Source organism: Oncorhynchus masou, chromosome 28 (assembly GCF_036934945.1).
Source record: "Oncorhynchus masou masou isolate Uvic2021 chromosome 28, UVic_Omas_1.1, whole genome shotgun sequence".
Taxonomy (NCBI): domain Eukaryota; kingdom Metazoa; phylum Chordata; class Actinopteri; order Salmoniformes; family Salmonidae; genus Oncorhynchus; species Oncorhynchus masou.
In genome coordinates, this window is record NC_088239.1 from 84234660 (window position 1) to 84253236 (window position 18577).

General features: G+C 42.4%; 1 long non-coding RNA gene across 2 annotated transcripts in view; it reads left to right on the plus strand.

Moving 5' to 3' along the window:
* The first annotated feature begins 364 nt into the window (after positions 1-364).
* LOC135518429 (uncharacterized) overlaps positions 365-18577 on the plus strand; it is a 95836-nt gene continuing 77623 nt past the window's right edge. The window contains exons 1-4 of one of the 2 annotated variants that reach the window (XR_010452150.1): positions 365-698; positions 2185-2276; positions 2569-2607; positions 5067-5136. This is a non-coding gene — a long non-coding RNA (uncharacterized LOC135518429). Of the gene's footprint in view, positions 699-722; positions 2105-2184; positions 2277-2568; positions 2608-5066; positions 5137-18577 lie in introns of those variants that run through there. The other variant, XR_010452149.1, reaches the window with a different exon arrangement.

The following is an 18577-nucleotide window of genomic DNA, read 5'->3' on the forward strand; positions in this document are numbered from 1 at the left end:
TCTGATCGGCACCACTCAGTTTATTCTGGTCAACGTCACAGGTCTTGGAGGATGATTTGCGTTGCCGGATGTGGACGAAACCAGAAAAAAAAGAGGTATGTCACTAGTTACCACAGTCACAAAGTCACAATTGGCTATATCTTAATAAAATTTCATGAAAACAGAAATGTGTTTTTTTTTGTCTTAATGTAAAACTAGGCATAAGGTTAGCAGGCACAAGGTTAGCAGTGAGGTTAAGTTTATTGTTAAGGTTTAGGATTAGGTGAAACATCTGATTTGAAGGAGATAAAGTGTAGAAATAAGGCAGGGGGGTATAACCATGATTTTGACTTTGTGACTGTGGTAACGAGAGACATTGACGCTAGACTAGAGCAATGGAAAAGTAGACAGCTAGCTTGGGCGCTAACTGCATAGGATGTGAAAATAAAAGCCAAAACGGTCTCATTTAAAGCAACCCCTTTTGGATGTACAACTACGTTGTTTTTTTTTTTGCTGCAAAGTTGACCCTAACACCGGAAAACATATTTCAGTTTTCAAACAAATGTTTAGCCGCTAACATCGTAGAGAAGATAAATATATCGGGATAGCTCCGCGAGCACAGACAAAAAAATCGTCAGCTTTCGTCTTTGAGTTTACACATAAGAGAGCAAATCAAATATATACACTTTTGTGGATTACGTAAACATATCAAAACGAAGGTAATTTAATTTTAATTTTGATGTTAGTGTAACTTATTTACAACAAGGATAGTTGGAGACATACCCAGTATGTGGATTTGATAAAAACTCGTTTTCCCTTCTGTGTCTCTGTCTGTCTGCAAGGTACACAGACTGACCGTCTGTCTGCTCAAAACTTTTCTATTGGTTGCAGACGAAGACACCGGTGTTGGTTGATCAATCCAACGTGTCACGGGTTGGTTGGGACAGTTCATATCCAAACCGGTTGTGTCGGTAGCGCTCCACCGCTACCCAAGTCCTCAAAACCGACAGGCACCGCTTTATGACACTATTTCACGGACAAAAAGATGTTAGCCAGTCCACGTTAGTTGTGTTAGTCTCTCAGCTCTGAAAATAGGGAAAAAGGGCTAACTTATTTTATGTAATGTCCAAAAATATTTGTATTTGCACGTTTCATCGCCTGTGATAGAATTGTATAGGCTACCTGTGTTGATGCCCCCAAAAACACAATTTGCCTATAGTCTAGAAATAACGTTCGCAGGTATAACTCAATGATCATGTAGCAAGTAACGCAAGCCTTAATTTACACACATACATACAACCCAGTGACCAGGTGAATAGGGGCTTCGTTATCTTATAATGACAACAATATTTTCATCATTTTAAAAGTAGACTAGCTACTATCGAAATAAAAGTTATTTTCAACATAGGTGCAATATCCAATAATGTGTAAAAACCAAGATTTTCGGTGGTTTGAGATGTTGACAGACATATCGATATTCTGTTGAACACAAATAGATCGGCGTTGTAAAACCAATCAACGAAGACAAAGATTTATTTTATGGAATATCAATCACTTTTATTATATCCCCCTTTGTAATGTACATTTCAATCCAACAAATACTGGTAGCAAAAGTGCAGGTATCGATATATTAAAAGGTAGCTAGGTGGCTGTAGAAACCAACGGTATTAGTCTACCACTCTGTGACACGCACATGGGGCTCAAACTCAGCTCAGTGGAAATTAATAAAAGTCCTCAATGATCACATTCGCATTTACAAACGGATATTTACAAACGTTCTGTCATACTTTCGCTGCCTGTGTTGGCTAGTTAACGAGTCCGTTTTGTTGTACATTTTCCGCTGTCTTTATAGCGTTTATTTATTTATCTTTCTTTGCACGGGATTGTCACTTGATCTCCCGGATAAACTGCCTTTTGCACAGCCAGAACAGGACTTTGGGAAACATTCGTATATGTCTATTTCTTTCATACAATTACCGGATTCTTGTTTTTTTTGTGTTTTTTTTCTATCTAAACCTCCTGTGGCACAAGGATGCGTTGAAATATAATAGATTTTAATGCAAAGTGGAATTTGCGCGACTCCGGGTTCCCGGTCGTGTGTTGATTGTGAGGACGATCTCATATAGTGAGTGATAAGGTCGGTACCCCTCCTATCGGTGCGAGAACTGGCGTCCTCTGACCGCTATTTCTTTCCATGTTTTTTAGGTTTGTGTGATTTTGCTAAAATGCATCACCAACAGCGAATGGCTGCCATAGGGACAGACAAAGAACTGAGCGACTTATTGGATTTCAGTGCGGTAAGCAATTGTTATAATATAGCAATGACCGAAACCAAGGCACCGACCTACCGGCGACTGTTTGTATTTTTGATGTGTATGGCAGTAGATAGACTCATGTTTTTTGGTATTCATTGTGAGGAAGGCTATTTCTTTAAAAGTGTTATTTATTTTCCTGTACGTTTTTAACTCAAGGTAAACAATATGATTTAAAGAAAGTTCAATTAATTGTGGTTTTCTATTACTACGTGTTTTTCCAAAAATATGTGCAGAGAAATATGATATTGCATTAGTAATTGTGTTGTTTCTATAGATGCGAAACAGCGATTTGAAAATGTTCCCAACATCAATGGTAGTATATCCCCTTTTTAAATTATTTTTTTCTTGTTTCATTCTGTCCTAGAATAGAACATGTTGAATAAGTTTTGCTTCTTGTCTTTTTATGCATTCTAGTGACAGCTCTCACTGTCAGTAGAACCAGTCCCTGTAATAACTGCATGCGGGACGAGCCCCATAAGACATAATAACAACTTGTCGATGCTTTATAACACATATCTTACCGGTACTTTTCCAAAGTCTATGTTTTTATATAATATTATGAATAACGGATAGTTGACTTTATTCAGACCTGCTCTGGTTGAGCAAATATTTGTCTTCATAGAAACGCTTTATGTTCGGGAAGTTTGGATAAGGAAACGTGCCTACAGTCATGTTTTCTTTAACCAATAATGCTCGCAACTCTTGGTCAACTTCGAGCTAGCTGTCTGAGAAAACATATATAAAGCGCTTTTTATGTATCAGGGGGGGAACAATCCTACCTGATAACCCAGACATTTGGTCAGTGTTTTACAGTTAGGTTGGCCTACTAATAGCTACAGTATTAAATTGCTGTTATTTCTGAGGAGTAGGCTATAGGCACATTTTTCATATCCTAATTTTAACGATACGTTTAGAGTACACCACTAGGGCTTTAAGGATACGCACGAGGGCTTTAAGGATACGCTTAGAATACACCACTAGGGCTTTAAGGATACGCACGAGGGCTTTAAGGATATGCTTAGAATACACCACTAGGGCTTTAAGGATATAGAATACACCACTAGGGCTTTAAGGATATAGAATACACCACTAGAGCTTTAAGGATATATGCAGAATACACCACTAGGGCTTTAAGGATATAGAATACACCATTAGGGCTTTAAGGATATAGAATACACCATTAGGGCTTTAAGGATATAGAATACACCACTAGGGCTTTAAGGATATAGAATACACCACTAGGGCTTTAAGGATACATATAGAATACCCCACTAGGGCTTTAAGGATATAGAATACACCACTAGGGCTTTAAGGATATAGAATACACCACTAGGGCTTTAAGGATACATATAGAATACCCCACTAGGGCTTTAAGGATATAGAATACACCACTAGGGCTTTAAGGATATATATAGAATACACCACTAGGGCTTTAAGGATATATATAGAATACACCACTAGTGCTTTAAGGAAATAGAATAAACCACTAGGGCTTTAAGGATATAGAATACACCACTAGGGCTTTAAGGATATATATAGAATACACCACTAGGGCTTTAAGGATATAGAATAAACCACTAGGGCTTTAAGGATATAGAATACCCCACTAGGGCTTTAAGGATATATATAGCATACACCACTAGGGCTTTAAGGATATAGAATACACCACTAGGGCTTTAAGGATATAGAATACACCACTAGGGCTTTAAGGATATAGAATAAACCACTAGGGCTTTAAGGATATAGAATACCCCACTAGGGCTTTAAGGATACATATAGAATACCCCACTAGGGCTTTAAGGATATAGAATACACCACTAGGGCTTTAAGGATATAGAATACACCACTAGGGCTTTAAGGATATAGAATACACCACTAGGGCTTTAAGGATATAGAATACACCACTAGGGCTTTAAGGATATAGAATACACCACTAGGGCTTTAAGGATATATATAGAATACACCACTAGGGCTTTAAGGATATAGAATACACCACTAGGGCTTTAAGGATATAGAATACACCACTAGGGCTTTAAGGATATAGAATACACCACTAGGGCTTTAAGGATATAGAATACACCACTAGGGCTTTAAGGATATATAATACACCACTAGGGCTTTAAGGATATAGAATACACCACTAGGGCTTTAAGGATATAGAATACACCATTAGGGCTTTAAGGATATAGAATACACCATTAGGGCTTTAAGGATATAGAATACACCACTAGGGCTTTAAGGATATAGAATACACCACTAGGGCTTTAAGGATATAGAATACACCACTAGGGCTTTAAGGATATAGAATACACCACTAGGGCTTTAAGGATATAGAATACACCACTAGGGCTTTAAGGATATAGAATACACCACTAGGGCTTTAAGGATACATATAGAATACACCACTAGGGCTTTAAGGATATAGAATACACCACTAGGGCTTTAAGGATATAGAATACACCACTAGGGCTTTAAGGATATAGAATACACCACTAGGGCTTTAAGGATATAGAATACACCATTAGGGCTTTAAGGATATAGAATACACCACTAGGGCTTTAAGGATATAGAATACACCACTAGGGCTTTAAGGATATAGAATACTTCCTCATGCTTTATTGTGTTAGTGTGTTACAGCCTAATAATAATATTTCAAAATCATAAAACGTTTTCACTAGAACACATGCTATTATTTATTTATTTATTATTTAACTTTCCAACAATAAAAGAGTGTCTCTCTTGTAAAATACCTTACTATTTATGTTCTTTCAGATGTTCTCTCCTCCTGTTAGTGGTAAAAACGGACCAGCCTCCCTGGGAAGTGGACATTTTGCAGGCTCAAGTATGTCAATCACAACTCATTTTAATAACGCAATTTTAGTTGTGGATATTGCCGATGTTGTTTAACATGCCATTGTTATAATTTGTTGTTGTGTCACATTTGTCTTCTTTAATAAGTTTAAATATATTATTGGAAATGTCTTTTCCCTCTGGGCACACACTGGTTGAATCAACATGGTCTCCAAGTCATTTCAATTAAATTCCGTTCAACAGACGTTGAATAGACGTTGAATTGACGTTGAATAGACGTTTGTGCCTAACGTGTTAGCTTTGTGCATCAGATACTACATTGTACGCCACACACACGCGCACACACACACACACACACACACACACACACACACACACACACACACACACACACACACACACACACACACACACACACACACACACACACACACACACACACACACACACACACACACACACACACACACACACACACACACACACACACACACACACACACACACACACACACACACACACACACACACACACACACACACACACACACACACACACACACACAAACACACACACACACACACACACACAATCAAACATAAATCAAACACTATAATGCTGTGAATATCTCTGTTGGTATTGACCGTGATAGTACTGAGTTTACATGTGCTGTATAGTTACACTATAAACTGTGAACTCTATAAAGCTGTGAATATCTCTGTTGGTATCGACCGTGATAGTAGTGGGTTTACATGTGCTGTATAGTTACACTATAAACTGTGAACCCTTTAAAGCTGTGAATATCTCTGTTGGTATCGACCGTGATAGTAGTGGGTTTACATGTGCTGTATAGTTACACTATAAACTGTGAACCCTATAAAGCTGTGAATATCTCTGTTGGTATTGACCATGATAGTAGTGGGTTTACATGTGCTGTATAGTGCATTTGAAATTGTTCCCTCGTCCTTGGACCTCCCACTCAGTAGTCCCCCGTAGCTGAGGACGCCTGATGTCTCTTTAAGCGTCTGGCCTCAATGAAGACTCCTTCTCCTCCTTGGGTATTAACAGCAGGTGTATCATACCAATGGCAGTTCAACTCTACCACCAGTTTTCTGTGGGTTTAAAGAGAGCGATGCTGAAGTTATTATTATTTTTTTTTCATTTTTAAAAGCTGTTGTCGTTTGTGGTTTGCGGTTCACTATTTTGCCTCTGTAGCACAGTGGCAGTCATGTTTGTGTATTGGAATAGACGTGTCATTTCTCACAATAGGTAGGCTATTTCTCTCAATGGGTAGGCTATTTCTCTCAATGGGTAGGCTATTTCTCTCAATGGGTAGGCTATTTCTCTCAATAGGTAGGCTATTTCTCTCAATAGGTAGGCTACTTCTCTCAATAGGTAGGCTATTTCTCTCAATAGGTAGGCCTTTTCTCTCAATAGGTAGACTATTTCTCTCTGTAGATACAATAGGCTATTTCTCTCTGTAGATACAGTAGGCTATTTCTCTCTGTAGATACAGTAGGCTATTTCTCTCTGTAGGTACGTCGTTTCATTTGGCTTTGTAGTAGCATAATTTGTATCGTCATATTCCAATTCAAGATTTTATTTTAATGTAAAATACATTTAATTTATTAATATATGCAGTACCAGTCAAATGTTTGGACACACCTACTCATTCCAGGGTTTTTCTTTACTTTTTACTGTTTTGTAAATTGTAGAATAATAGTGAAGACATTCAACACTATGAAATAACACATATGGAATCATGTAGTAACCAAAAAAAGTGTTAAACACATGAAAATATATTTGAGATTCTTCAAAGTAGCCACTCTTGGCATTCTCTCAACCAGCTTCATAAGGTAGCCACCAGGAATGCATTTCAATTAACAGATGTGCCTTGTTAAAACTTCATTTGTGAAATTTGTTTCCTTCTTAATGCATTTGAGCCAATCATTTGTGTTGTTACAAGGTAGGGGTGGTATACAGAAGATATACCTATTTGGTAAAAGACCAAATCCATATTATGGCAAGAACAGCTCAAATAAGCAAAAAGAAATTACAGTCCCTCATGAAGGTTAGTCAATCTCAAAACTTTGAAAGTTTCTTCAGGTGCATTCGCAAAAACCATCAAGCGCTATGATGAAACTGGCTCCCATGAGGACCGCCAACTCAGAGTTACCTCTATTGCAGAGGATACGTCCATTCGAGTTAACTGCATCTCAAATTGCAGCCCAAATAAATGCTTCACAGAGTTCATGTAACAGACGCATCTCAACATCAACTGTTCAGAGGAGACTGCGTGAATCAGGCCTTCATGGCCAAATTGCTGCAAAGAAACCACTACTGAAGGACACCATTAATAAGAAGAGACTTGTTTGGTCCAATAAACACTAGCAATGGACATTAGACCGGTGGAAATCTGTCCTTTGATCTGATGAGTCTAAATTTGAGATTTTTGGGTCTTTGTGAGAGTAGATGAACGGATGATCTCCGCATGTGTGGTTCCCACCGCGAAGCATGGAAGAGGAGGTGTGACGGTGTGGGGGTGCTTTGCTGGTGACACTGTCAGGGATTTATTTAAAATTCAAGGCACACTTAACCAGCATGGCTACCACAGCATTCAGCAGCAATACACCATCACCTTTTGATGTACGCTTAGTGGAGCTATATGGAGCTATCATTAGTTTTTCAACAGGACAATGACCCAAAACACACCTCAAGGCTGTGTAAGAGCTATTTGACCAAGGAAAGTGATGGAGTGCTGCATCAGATGACCTGGCCTCCACAATCACCGAACCTCAACACAGTTTAGATGGTTTGGGATAATTTGGACCACAGAGTTAAGGAAAAGCAGCATAAGTGCTCAGCATATGTGGGAACTCCTTCAAGACTGTTGGAAAATTGGATAAGGAGAATTGGAAAAGGAGAATGCCAACAGTGTGCAAAACTGTCATCAAGGCAAAGGATGGCTAATTTGTAGAATATAAAATAGATCATCTATTTTGATTTGTTTAACCCTTTTTTTGGTTACTACATGATTCCATATGTGTTATTTCATAGTTTTGATGTCTTCACTATTATTTTACAATGTAGAAAATAGTAAAAGGTGTGTCCAAACTTTTGACTGGTACTGTATATATGAATAAATTATATGGTCTGTATCCCAAATGGCATTCTATTCCCTACATATTGCACTACTTTTGACTGGTAATGTATATATAAATATCTTTAAACATTTTCTGGACGGAGAGAAGAGATTCTGGCATGGAACGTGTCCTGGTTTTTGGAGGTGTTGAATGAGTCAGTTCCTAACTTAGACTATGCTACTGATGCACGGCTTCCTGTTTCTAAGGAGACCACTACTTCCTGTCTCTAAGGAGGCCACTGCTTCCTGTCTATAAGGAGGCCACTGCTTCCTGTTTCTAAGGGGGCCACTGCTTCCTGTCTCCAAGGAGACCACTGCTTCCTGTTTCTAAGGAGACCACTGCTTCCTGTCTCCAAGGAGACCACTGCTTCCTGTCTCTAAGGAGGCCTAAGCACAGTGTTGTTTGTGTATGGATGAATGTGTGGTTGACAAGCCTAATGCCAATGCATAGGCCTAGTCTATCAAGAGCTGGATTAAGCATTTAATATTGAATCACCCCACATTTAAAAATAAATAAATAATGGCAATATGGGATTATCCTAAAATATAATGACACGGAACACTTTTATCTGCTGGATACCTCGCTCACTGTCTGCTTTTAAGATCCCAATGGTTATTTAAGGTCTTGGCAACGTCCATGTTACGCTCCTTGTTGTAGCCTGCGTCCCTAATGCCATTATAGTTCACTACTGTCACTACTTTACTTGAAGAAGTGCGCTTTATAGGGAGTAGGGTGCCATGTGAATAGTATTGTCGGGTGGCAGGGAAGGGTGGGAGGCGGGTACGAACACTGCTCTACCCTGTTGCCACGCAACTTGGAGTTAGTTGGCAAGCGATAGAGGAGAGGAAATGTTTAATAAAAGTGTGAATTGACAAACATAAAAAAAAGAAAAAAAAATGAAAATCCCAAATCTTATATGTGTAGACCGTACACAGACCCAAATGTAAGCTATTTTTATTTTATTTATCTTTTCAAGCTGAAACATCAGAGGAGATGATCACTATAAATCCATCTGTGGCATTTTATATTTTTCTTTTGTGAGAGAAAAGCAAAGCTGTATATAAACAGCCAGTGAGACTCAGCCCCTCTTCTGGCTGGGCCAGAGTTCCGTTCCGGGTGTGTGTGTGACAGAGTTCCACTGTATGAGAAGAGATTTGGGTGAAGGCAGAAGATAGGCCCTGATGGCATGCCATATTTTTGTTCTCCTAATCGGGCATATCATTATTAAGACACCGTTCAGGGTAAATACTGTCTTAATAGTATCCTGCGACGTTCCATTTGATCTACTTCTACACGGACTCTGTTCCAAATGCCGTCCTATATAGGAGGTTAAAAACGTGTGCCGTGTAGGGAGTAGGATGCCGTTTGGGACATAGACAGATACAGTACTTCCAATGCAAGCCTGACTGTTCCCTGCTTTCTCTATTCAACATGATCTGTTTTGGTCATGCCTGTCAGTCAAAAAGAGACTGATTACATTCAAAATAAAGACGAAACAAGGAGAGGAGGGATGCAGTCACGAAACCTGGATTCCATCCATATCGCCCAGCCGTGTTCCCTTCCTCATCTCTCTCTCTCTCTCTCTCTCTCTCTCTCTCTCTCTCTCTCTCTCTCTCTCTCTCTCTCTCTCTCTCTCTCTCTCTCTCTCTCTCTCTCTCTCTCTCTCTCTCTCTCTCTCTCTCTCTGACTCTATGTCTCTGTCTCTCTCTCTCTCTCTCTCTCTCTCTCTCTCTCTCTCTCTCTCTCTCTCTCTCTCTCTCTCTCTCTCTCTCTCTCTCTCTCTCTCCCACTGTCTCTGTCTCGCTCTCTCGCTCTCTCTCTCTCTCTCTCTCTCTCTCTCTCTCTCTCTCTCTCTCTCTCTCTCTCTCTCTCTCTCTCTCTGCCTCTGAGACTAGTTTTAAATTGTCTTACTCTCAGGAAGCAGAACGAGCCTGACAAAAAACCTGAGCCATGCAGTAATTACTGCTGCGGATTAGGAATTAATGGGTGTTTTAGCTATAATGGCAGATATTATTAGCAGTATTTATAGTATTTAATGCTAATAATTACAAGCTTTAATAATGATAATCATTTCAAGGTTGTATCTGAGTCGTGTAATATTTTTCTCTTCAAAACCTCATAGGTCGATATTAATAATCGATTAATACGTCTCCGTAATGTGTCGGAGCCGCCTGGACGACATATAAACCACAGATACTAAAGCTTTATGATGTTTCTTAAAAGCGATGTGTGCGATGGAGATTGTGCAGTTCTTTCCATTAAAATAAGCTGTAATTCACGGTTGATTTGAAGAAGTGTCACCGAGGAGAGTGAGAGCCAACGAATTAAAGTCGTTTCCAATGAAATCCAGAGGAAGCCAGGGGATTGTCTTTCTGAAGAGTTACTTTATAGTCTGATTAGGATGGATGGACATGGACATGAATGATTCAAGTCTTACTTCTGCATGTTTTATACTGAGCATTGAGGCTTTTGAAAAGCTCAACCTTGGAGACAGACGGTGTAATGCTTTTGTCTCAACTCGACTCGTTTAAACACAATGGCAGCTGCATGAAGTTAAGGGCCAAATCCACATTTCCTGCTTTGGTAAAAAACAAAACAATAACAGTAACAAATTGGGGGGGGGGGGGATTTGTTTGCAGTCTAATCAGCTGTGGTCTATGTACAAGCATGTCAACTCCTCTAGGCGTAAGTGGAGACTTTCTAACTTTCTTTTTAAAAGACTTCAATGTGTCAGTTAGTTACATAAAAAAAAAAAGAAGTGAGCATGAAAGGGATCTTGAAAAAAAACCAATTGCAATTGTGGGCAATTTCAGATTTAAATGAATTTAAAATGGATTAAATGAAGTTCTTTCACACCTACCCCATAATGTCAAAGCCAAATGTTGTTTTATTTTTTGAGATTTTTTTGTTTGTAGAAACAAATGAAATCTGAAATGTCAACACGGTTTCAAACCCTTTGTTAAGTTCTTCCTACATACGTCCAGGAGTAAACATTTGCTTAACACGTAACTTAGTCACGTAATAAGTTGCATGGACTCTGTGTGTAATAATAACAGGATTTGTGAATGACCACCTCATCTCTGTAACACAGACAATGAATATCCCTTTGAGCAGCATGGTGAAGTTATTAACTACACATTGGATGGCGTATCAATACAACCAGTCACTGCAAAGGTGCAGGTGTCCTTCCTAACTTAGTTGCCGGAGAGGAAGGACACTGCTCAGGGATTTCACCATGAGGCCAATGGTGACTTTAAAATGGTTACATAGTTTAATGGCTGTGATAGGAGAAGACTGGGGATGGATCAACAACATTGAAGTTACTAACCTAAATGACAGAGTGAAAAGAAGGACACTTTTACAGGATAAAAATATTTCAAAACATACATCCTGTTTGCAACAAGGCACGAAACTAATACTGCAGAAAATGTGGCAAAGCAAGTCACTTTTTGTCCTGAATATAAAATTGTTATGTTTGGGGCAAATCCATCACATTACCAAGTACCACTCTCCATATTTTCAAGCATAGTGGTGGCTGCATCATGTTATGGGGATGCTTGTCATTGTTAAGGACTGGGGAGTTTTTCAGGATAAAAAAGAAACAGAATGGAGCTTAGCACAGGCTAAATCCTAGAGGAAAACCTGGTTCATTCTGGTTTCCCCCAGACACTGTGAGATGAATTCACCTGACTGTGTGGCCGCGCATGTCTCCAACTCATCACTTTGCAGACGTCACAACAGCCTGATTACCAACAATGACGAGACAGTCTACAGGAAGGAAGGTAAGTGCCCTGGCAGAGTGGTGCCAGGAGAATAACCTGTCCCTCAACATCAACAAAACAAAGGAGCTGGTTGTGAACGTCAGGAAACAGCAGAGAGAGCACGCCGGGCCGCAGTGGAACGGGTGAAAAGCTTACCCTGTCGAGCACCCTGTCGAGCACCCTGTCGAGCACCCTGTCGGGCACCCTGTCGAGCACCCTGTCGAGCACCCCGTCGAGCACCCTGTCGTGCTGTATCGCCGCCTGGTACAGCAATTGTATTGTCTGCAACCGCAGTGCTCTCCAGAGGGGGGGTGTGGTCAGGGGGGTGTGGTCAGCCCAACGTATCATCGGGGGCACACTGCCTTCCCTCCAGGACATCTACAGCACCCGGTGTCACAGGAAGGCCTAGAAGACCATCAAGGACCACAGCCACCAAAGCCACGGCCTCTTCACCCCGCTATCATCTAGAAGGCGAGGTCAGTACAGGTACAAAGCTGGGACCGAGTGACTGATAAACAGCTTCTATCTCCAGGCCATAAGATTGTTGCACAGTCCCCACTAGCCGGCTAACACCTGGTACTCTACCCTGAACCTTAGTCACTGTTACTAGCCAGCTAACACCCGGTACTCTACCCTGAACCTTAGTCACTATTACTAGCCTCCTACCACCCGGTACTCTACCCTGAACCTTAGTCACTGTTACTAGACGGCTACCACCCAGTATTCTACCCTGAACCTTAGTCACTGTTACTAGCCAGCTAACACCTGGTACTCTACCCTGAACCTTAGTCAATGTTCTCTCTCTGTCTCTGTCTGTCTCTCTCTCTGGCTCTCACTCTCTCGCTATCTCTCTGTCTCTTTCTCTCTTTCTCTGTCTCTCTCTCTCTCTCGCGCTCTCTCTCTTTCTGTCTCTCTCTCTGGCTCTCTCTGTCTCTTTCTCTCTCTCTCTCTCTCTCTCTCTCTCTCTCTCTCTCTCTCTCTCTTTCTCAATTCAATTTAATTCAATTCAAGGGCTTTATTGGCATGGGAATCATGTGTCAACATTTCCAAAGCAACTGAGGTAGATAATATACAAAAGTGAAATAAACAATACAAATTAACAGTAAACATTACACATACAGAAGTTTCAAAACAATAAGGACATTACAAATGTCATATTATAAATATACAGTGTTTTAACAATGTACAAATGGTTAAAGGACACAAGATAAAATAAATAAGCATAAATATGGGTTGTATTTACAATGGTGTTTGTTCTTCACTGGTTGCCCTTTTCTCGTGGCAACAGGTCACAAATCTTGCTGCTCTGATGGCACACTGTGGAATTTCACCAAGTAGATATGGGAGTTTTTCAAAATTGGATTTGTTTTCGAATTCTTTGTGGATCTGTGTAATCTCAGGGAAATATGTCTCTCTAATATGGTCATACATTGGGCAGGTTAGGAAGTGCAGCTCAGTTTCCACCTCATTTTGTGGGCAGTGAGCACATAGCCTGTCTTCTCTTGAGAGCCATGTCTGCCTACGGCGGCCTTTCTCAATAGCAAGGCTATGCTCGCTGAGTCTGTACATAGTCAAAGCTTTCCTTAATTTTGGGTCAGTCACAGTGGTCAGGTATTCTGCCGCTGTGTACTCTCTGTTTAGGGCCAAATATCATTCTAGTTTGCTCTGTTTTTTTGTTGATTCTTTCCAATGTGTCAAGTAATTATCTTTTTGTTTTCTCATGATTTGGTTGGGTCTAATTGTGCTGCTGTCCTGGGGCTCTGTAGGGTGTGTTTGTGTTTGTGAACAGAGCCCCAGGACCAGCTTGCTTAGGGGACTCTTCTCCAGGTTCATCTCTCTGTAGGTGATGGCTTTGTTGTGGAAGGTTTGGGAATCGCTTCCTTTTAGGTGGTTATAGAATTTAACGGCTCTTTTCTGGATTTTGATAATTAGTGGGTATCAGCCTAATTCTACTCTGCATGCATTATTTAGTGTTCTACGTTGTACACGGAGGATATTTTTGCAGAATTCTGCATGCAGAGTCTCAATTTGGTGTTTGTCCCATTTTGTGAAGTCTTGGTTGGTGAGCGGACCCCAGACCTCACAACCATAAAGGGCAATGGGCTCTATGACTGATTCAAGTATTTTTAGCCAAATCCTAATTGGTATGTTGACATTTATGTTCCTTTTGATGGCATAAAATGCCCTTCTTGCCTTGTCTCTCAGATCGTTCACAGCTTTGTGGAAGTTACCTGTGGCGCTAATGTTTAGGCCAAGGTATGTATAGTTTTTTGTGTGCTCTAGGGCAACAGTGTCTAGATGGAATTTGTATTTGTGGTCCTGGTGACTGGACCTTTTTTGGAACACCATTATTTTGGTCTTACTGAGATTTACTGTCAGGGCCCAGGTCTGACAGAATCTGTGCAGAAGATCTAGGTGCTGCTGTAGGCCCTCCTTGGTTGGTGACAGAAGCACCAGATCATCAGCAAACAGCAGACATTTGACTTCGGATTCTAGTAGGGTGAGGCCGGGTGCTGCAGACTTTTCTAGTGCCCGCGCCAGTTCGTGGATATATATGTTGAAGAGTGTGGGACTTAAGCTGCATCCCTGTCTAACCCCACGACCCTGTGTGAAGAAATGTGTGTGTTTTTTGCCAATTTTAACCGCACACTTGTTGTTTGTGTACATGGATTTTATGATGTCGTATGTTTCAAAGAATCCAGTGGGTTCTGGTAGTCTTTAATAGTTGATTCTAAGATCTGTATTTGATCATGTATATGTTTTTGATCTTTATTCTTTGTTATAGAGCCAAAAAGATTGGAGAAGTGGTTTACCCATACATCTCCATTTTGGATAGATAATTCTTCGTGTTGTTGTTTGTTTCGTGTTTTCCAATGTTCCCAGAAGTGGTTAGAGTCTATGGATTCTTCAATTACATTGAGCTGATTTCTGACATGCTGTTTTTCTGACATGCACTTTTTCCATAGTGTATTTCTGTATTGTTTTAGTGATTCACCATAGTGAAGGCGTAGACTCAGGTTTTCCGGGTCCCTATGTTTTTGGTTGGACAGGTTTCTCAATTTCTTTCTTAGATTTTTGCATTCTTCATCAAACCATTTGTCATTGTTGTTCATTTTCTTTGGTTTTCTATTTGATATTTTTAGATTCGATAGGGAAGCTGAGAGGTCAAATATACTGTTAAGATTTTCTACTGCCAAGTTTACACCTTCACTGTTACAGTGGAATGTTTTACCCAGGAAATTGTCTAAAGGGATTTAATTTGTTGTTGCCTAATTGTTTTTTGGTAGGTTTCCAAACTGCATTCCTTCCATCTATAGCATTTCTTAATGTTACTCAGTTCCTTTGGATTTGATGCCTCATGATTGAGTATTGCTCTGTTCAAGTAGACTGTGATTTTGCTGTGGTCTGATAGGGGTGTCAATGGGCTGACTGTGGTCTGATAGGGGTGTCAGTAGGCTGACTGTGAACGCTCTGAGAGACTCTGGGTTGAGGTCAGTGATAAAGTAGTCTACAGTACTTCTGCCAAGAGATGAGCATTATGTGTACCTACCATAGGAGTCCCCTCAAAGCCTACCATTGACTATGTACATACCCAGCATGCGACAGAGCTGCAGGAGTTGTGACCCGTTTTTGTTGGTTATGTTGTCATAGTTGTGCCTAGGGGGGCATACGGGGGAGGGAATGCTGTCACCTGTGAGAGAGGTAAAGAGCGAGGGAGAGAGAGAGAGAGAGAGAGAGAGAGAGAGAGAGAGAGAGAGAGAGAGGAGAGAGAGAGAGAGAGAGAGAGAGAGAGAGAGAGACAGAGAGAGAGACAGAGAGAGAGAGAGAGAGCGAGAGAGAGAGAGAGAGAGAGGGAGAGAGAGAGAGAGAGAGAGAGAGAGGGAGAGAGAGAGTTAAGTCGTTATCCTTAGTGTTACCATGTTAAGTAGGTATCCTTAGTGTTACCATGTTAAGGTGCTATCCTTAGTGTTACCATGTTAAGGTGCTATCCTTAGTTTTACCATGTTAAGGTGGTATCCTTGGTGTTACCATGTTAAGGTGGTATCCTTAGTGTTACCATGTTAAGTAGGGCTTTATTTTCTCACTAATGTTCCTCTTACCATCTCTTTGACGTTCATCTTGTAACAGCTTGAAGCCATTTAAACATTTAAACGCCAATTAACAAATAAATCTGCGTTTATTAAGTTGTTTTCCTTTGCTTTGTGTGTTGAGAGGAGTCAAGCAGAGTCACACCAATGACTTTAACCACTTAAACAAGCTAATTGGTTCAGTGAATTGCTGCAGAGAGCTGGGGTGATTCCAGTGGTCTCCAACTCGAAGACTGAATTGTGATAGCATGGTGAAATATCAGGTTATAGAAGTGGTCCTAACTTCTGTTCGTACTTGAATTTTAATGGAGTGCAAACGGAACCACCGATAGTCTTACGTGCACGTGTGTGTGTGTGTGTGTGTGTGTGTGTGTGTGTGTGTGTGTGTGTGTGTGTGTGTGTGTGTACTCATTCAGCAGCTCAGAGCAGAGCAGGATAGAGCAGAACAGAGCAGAACAGAACAGAGCAGAATGGAGCAGAACAGAACAGAACAGAACAGAACAGAGCAGAACAGAATATAGCAGAACAGAATAGAGCAGAACAGAACAGGACAGAGCAGAACAGAGCAGAACAGAGCAGAGCAGAACAGAGCAGAACAGAATATAGCAGAACAGAATAGAGCAGAACAGAACAGGACAGAGCAGAACAGAGCAGAACAGAGCAGAGCAGAACAGAGCAGAACAGAATATAGCAGAACAGAATAGAGCAGAACAGAGCAGGAAAGAGCAGAACAGAGCAGAACAGAGCAGAACAGAGCAGGAAAGAGCAGAACAGAGTAGAACAGAGCAGAGCAGAACAGAGCAGGACAGAGCAGAACAGAGCAGAACAGAACAGAGCAAGACAGTGGAATGTAACTAGGGCCTTGTCTGGCCTGGGCTGAGCAACAACAAGCCTTGTCTGGCCTGGGCTGAGCAACAACAAGCCCTGTCTGGCCTGGGCCGAGCAACAACAAGCCCTGTCTGGCCTGGGCTGAGCAACAACAAGCCCTGTCTGGCCTGGGCTGAGCAACAACAAGCCCTGTCTGGCCTGGGCTGAGCAACAACAAGCCCTGTCTGGCCTGGGCTGAGCAACAACAAGCCCTGTCTGGCCTGGGCTGAGCAACAACAAGCCCTGTCTGGCCTGGGCTGAGCAACAACAAGCCCTGTCTGGCCTGGGCTGAGCAACAACAAGCCCTGTCTGGCCTGGGCTGAGCAACAACAAGCCCTGTCTGGCCTGGGCTGAGCAACAACAAGCCCTGTCTGGCCTGGGCTGAGCAACAACAAGCCCTGTCTGGCCTGGGCTGAGCAACAACAAGCCCTGTCTGGCCTGGGCTGAGCAACAAGCAAGCCCTGTCTGGCCTGGGCTGAGCAACAAGCCCTGTCTGGCCTGGGCTGAAGCCCTGTCTGGCCTGGGCTGAGCAACAACAAGCCCTGTCTGGCCTGGGCTGAGCAACAACAAGCCCTGTCTGGCCTGGGCTGAGCAACAACAAGCCCTGTCTGGCCTGGGCTGAGCAACAACAAGCCCTGTCTGGCCTGGGCTGAGCAACAACAAGCCCTGTCTGGCCTGGGCTGAGCAACAACAAGCCCTGTCTGGCCTGGGCTGAGCAACAACAAGCCCTGTCTGGCCTGGGCTGAGCAACAACAAGCCCTGTCTGGCCTGGGCTGAGCAACAACAAGCCCTGTCTGGCCTGGGCTGAGCAACAACAAGCCCTGTCTGGCCTGGGCTGAGCAACAACAAGCCCTGTCTGGCCTGGGCTGAGCAACAACAAGCCCTGTCTGGCCTGGGCTGAGCAACAACAAGCAGCAACAACAAGCCCTGTCTGGCCTGGGCTGAGCAACAACAAGCCCTGTCTGGCCTGGGCTGAGCAACAACAAGCCCTGTCTGGCCTGGGCTGAGCAACAACAAGCCCTGTCTGGCCTGGGCTGAGCAACAACAAGCCCTGTCTGGCCTGGGCTGAGCAACAACAAGCCCTGTCTGGCCTGGGCTGAGCAACAACAAGCCCTGTCTGGCCTGGGCCGAGCAACAACAAGCCTTGTCTGGCCTGGGCTGAGCAACAACAAGCCCTGTCTGGCCTGGGCCGAGCAACAACAAGCCTTGTCTGGCCTGGGCCGAGCAACAACAAGCCTTGTCTGGCCTGGGCTGAGCAACAACAAGCCCTGTCTGGCCTGGGCCGAGCAACAACAAGCCTCGTCTGGCCTGGGCTGAGCAACAACAAGCCCTGTCTGGCCTGGGCTGAGCAACAACAAGCCCTGTCTGGCCTGGGCTGAGCAACAACAAGCCCTGTCTGGCCTGGGCTGAGCAACAACAAGCCCTGTCTGGCCTGGGCTGAGCAACAACAAGCCCTGTCTGGCCTGGGCTGAGCAACAACAAGCCCTGTCTGGCCTGGGCTGAGCAACAACAAGCCCTGTCTGGCCTGGGCTGAGCAACAACAAGCCCTGTCTGGCCTGGGCTGAGCAACAACAAGCCCTGTCTGGCCTGGGCTGAGCAACAACAAGCCCTGT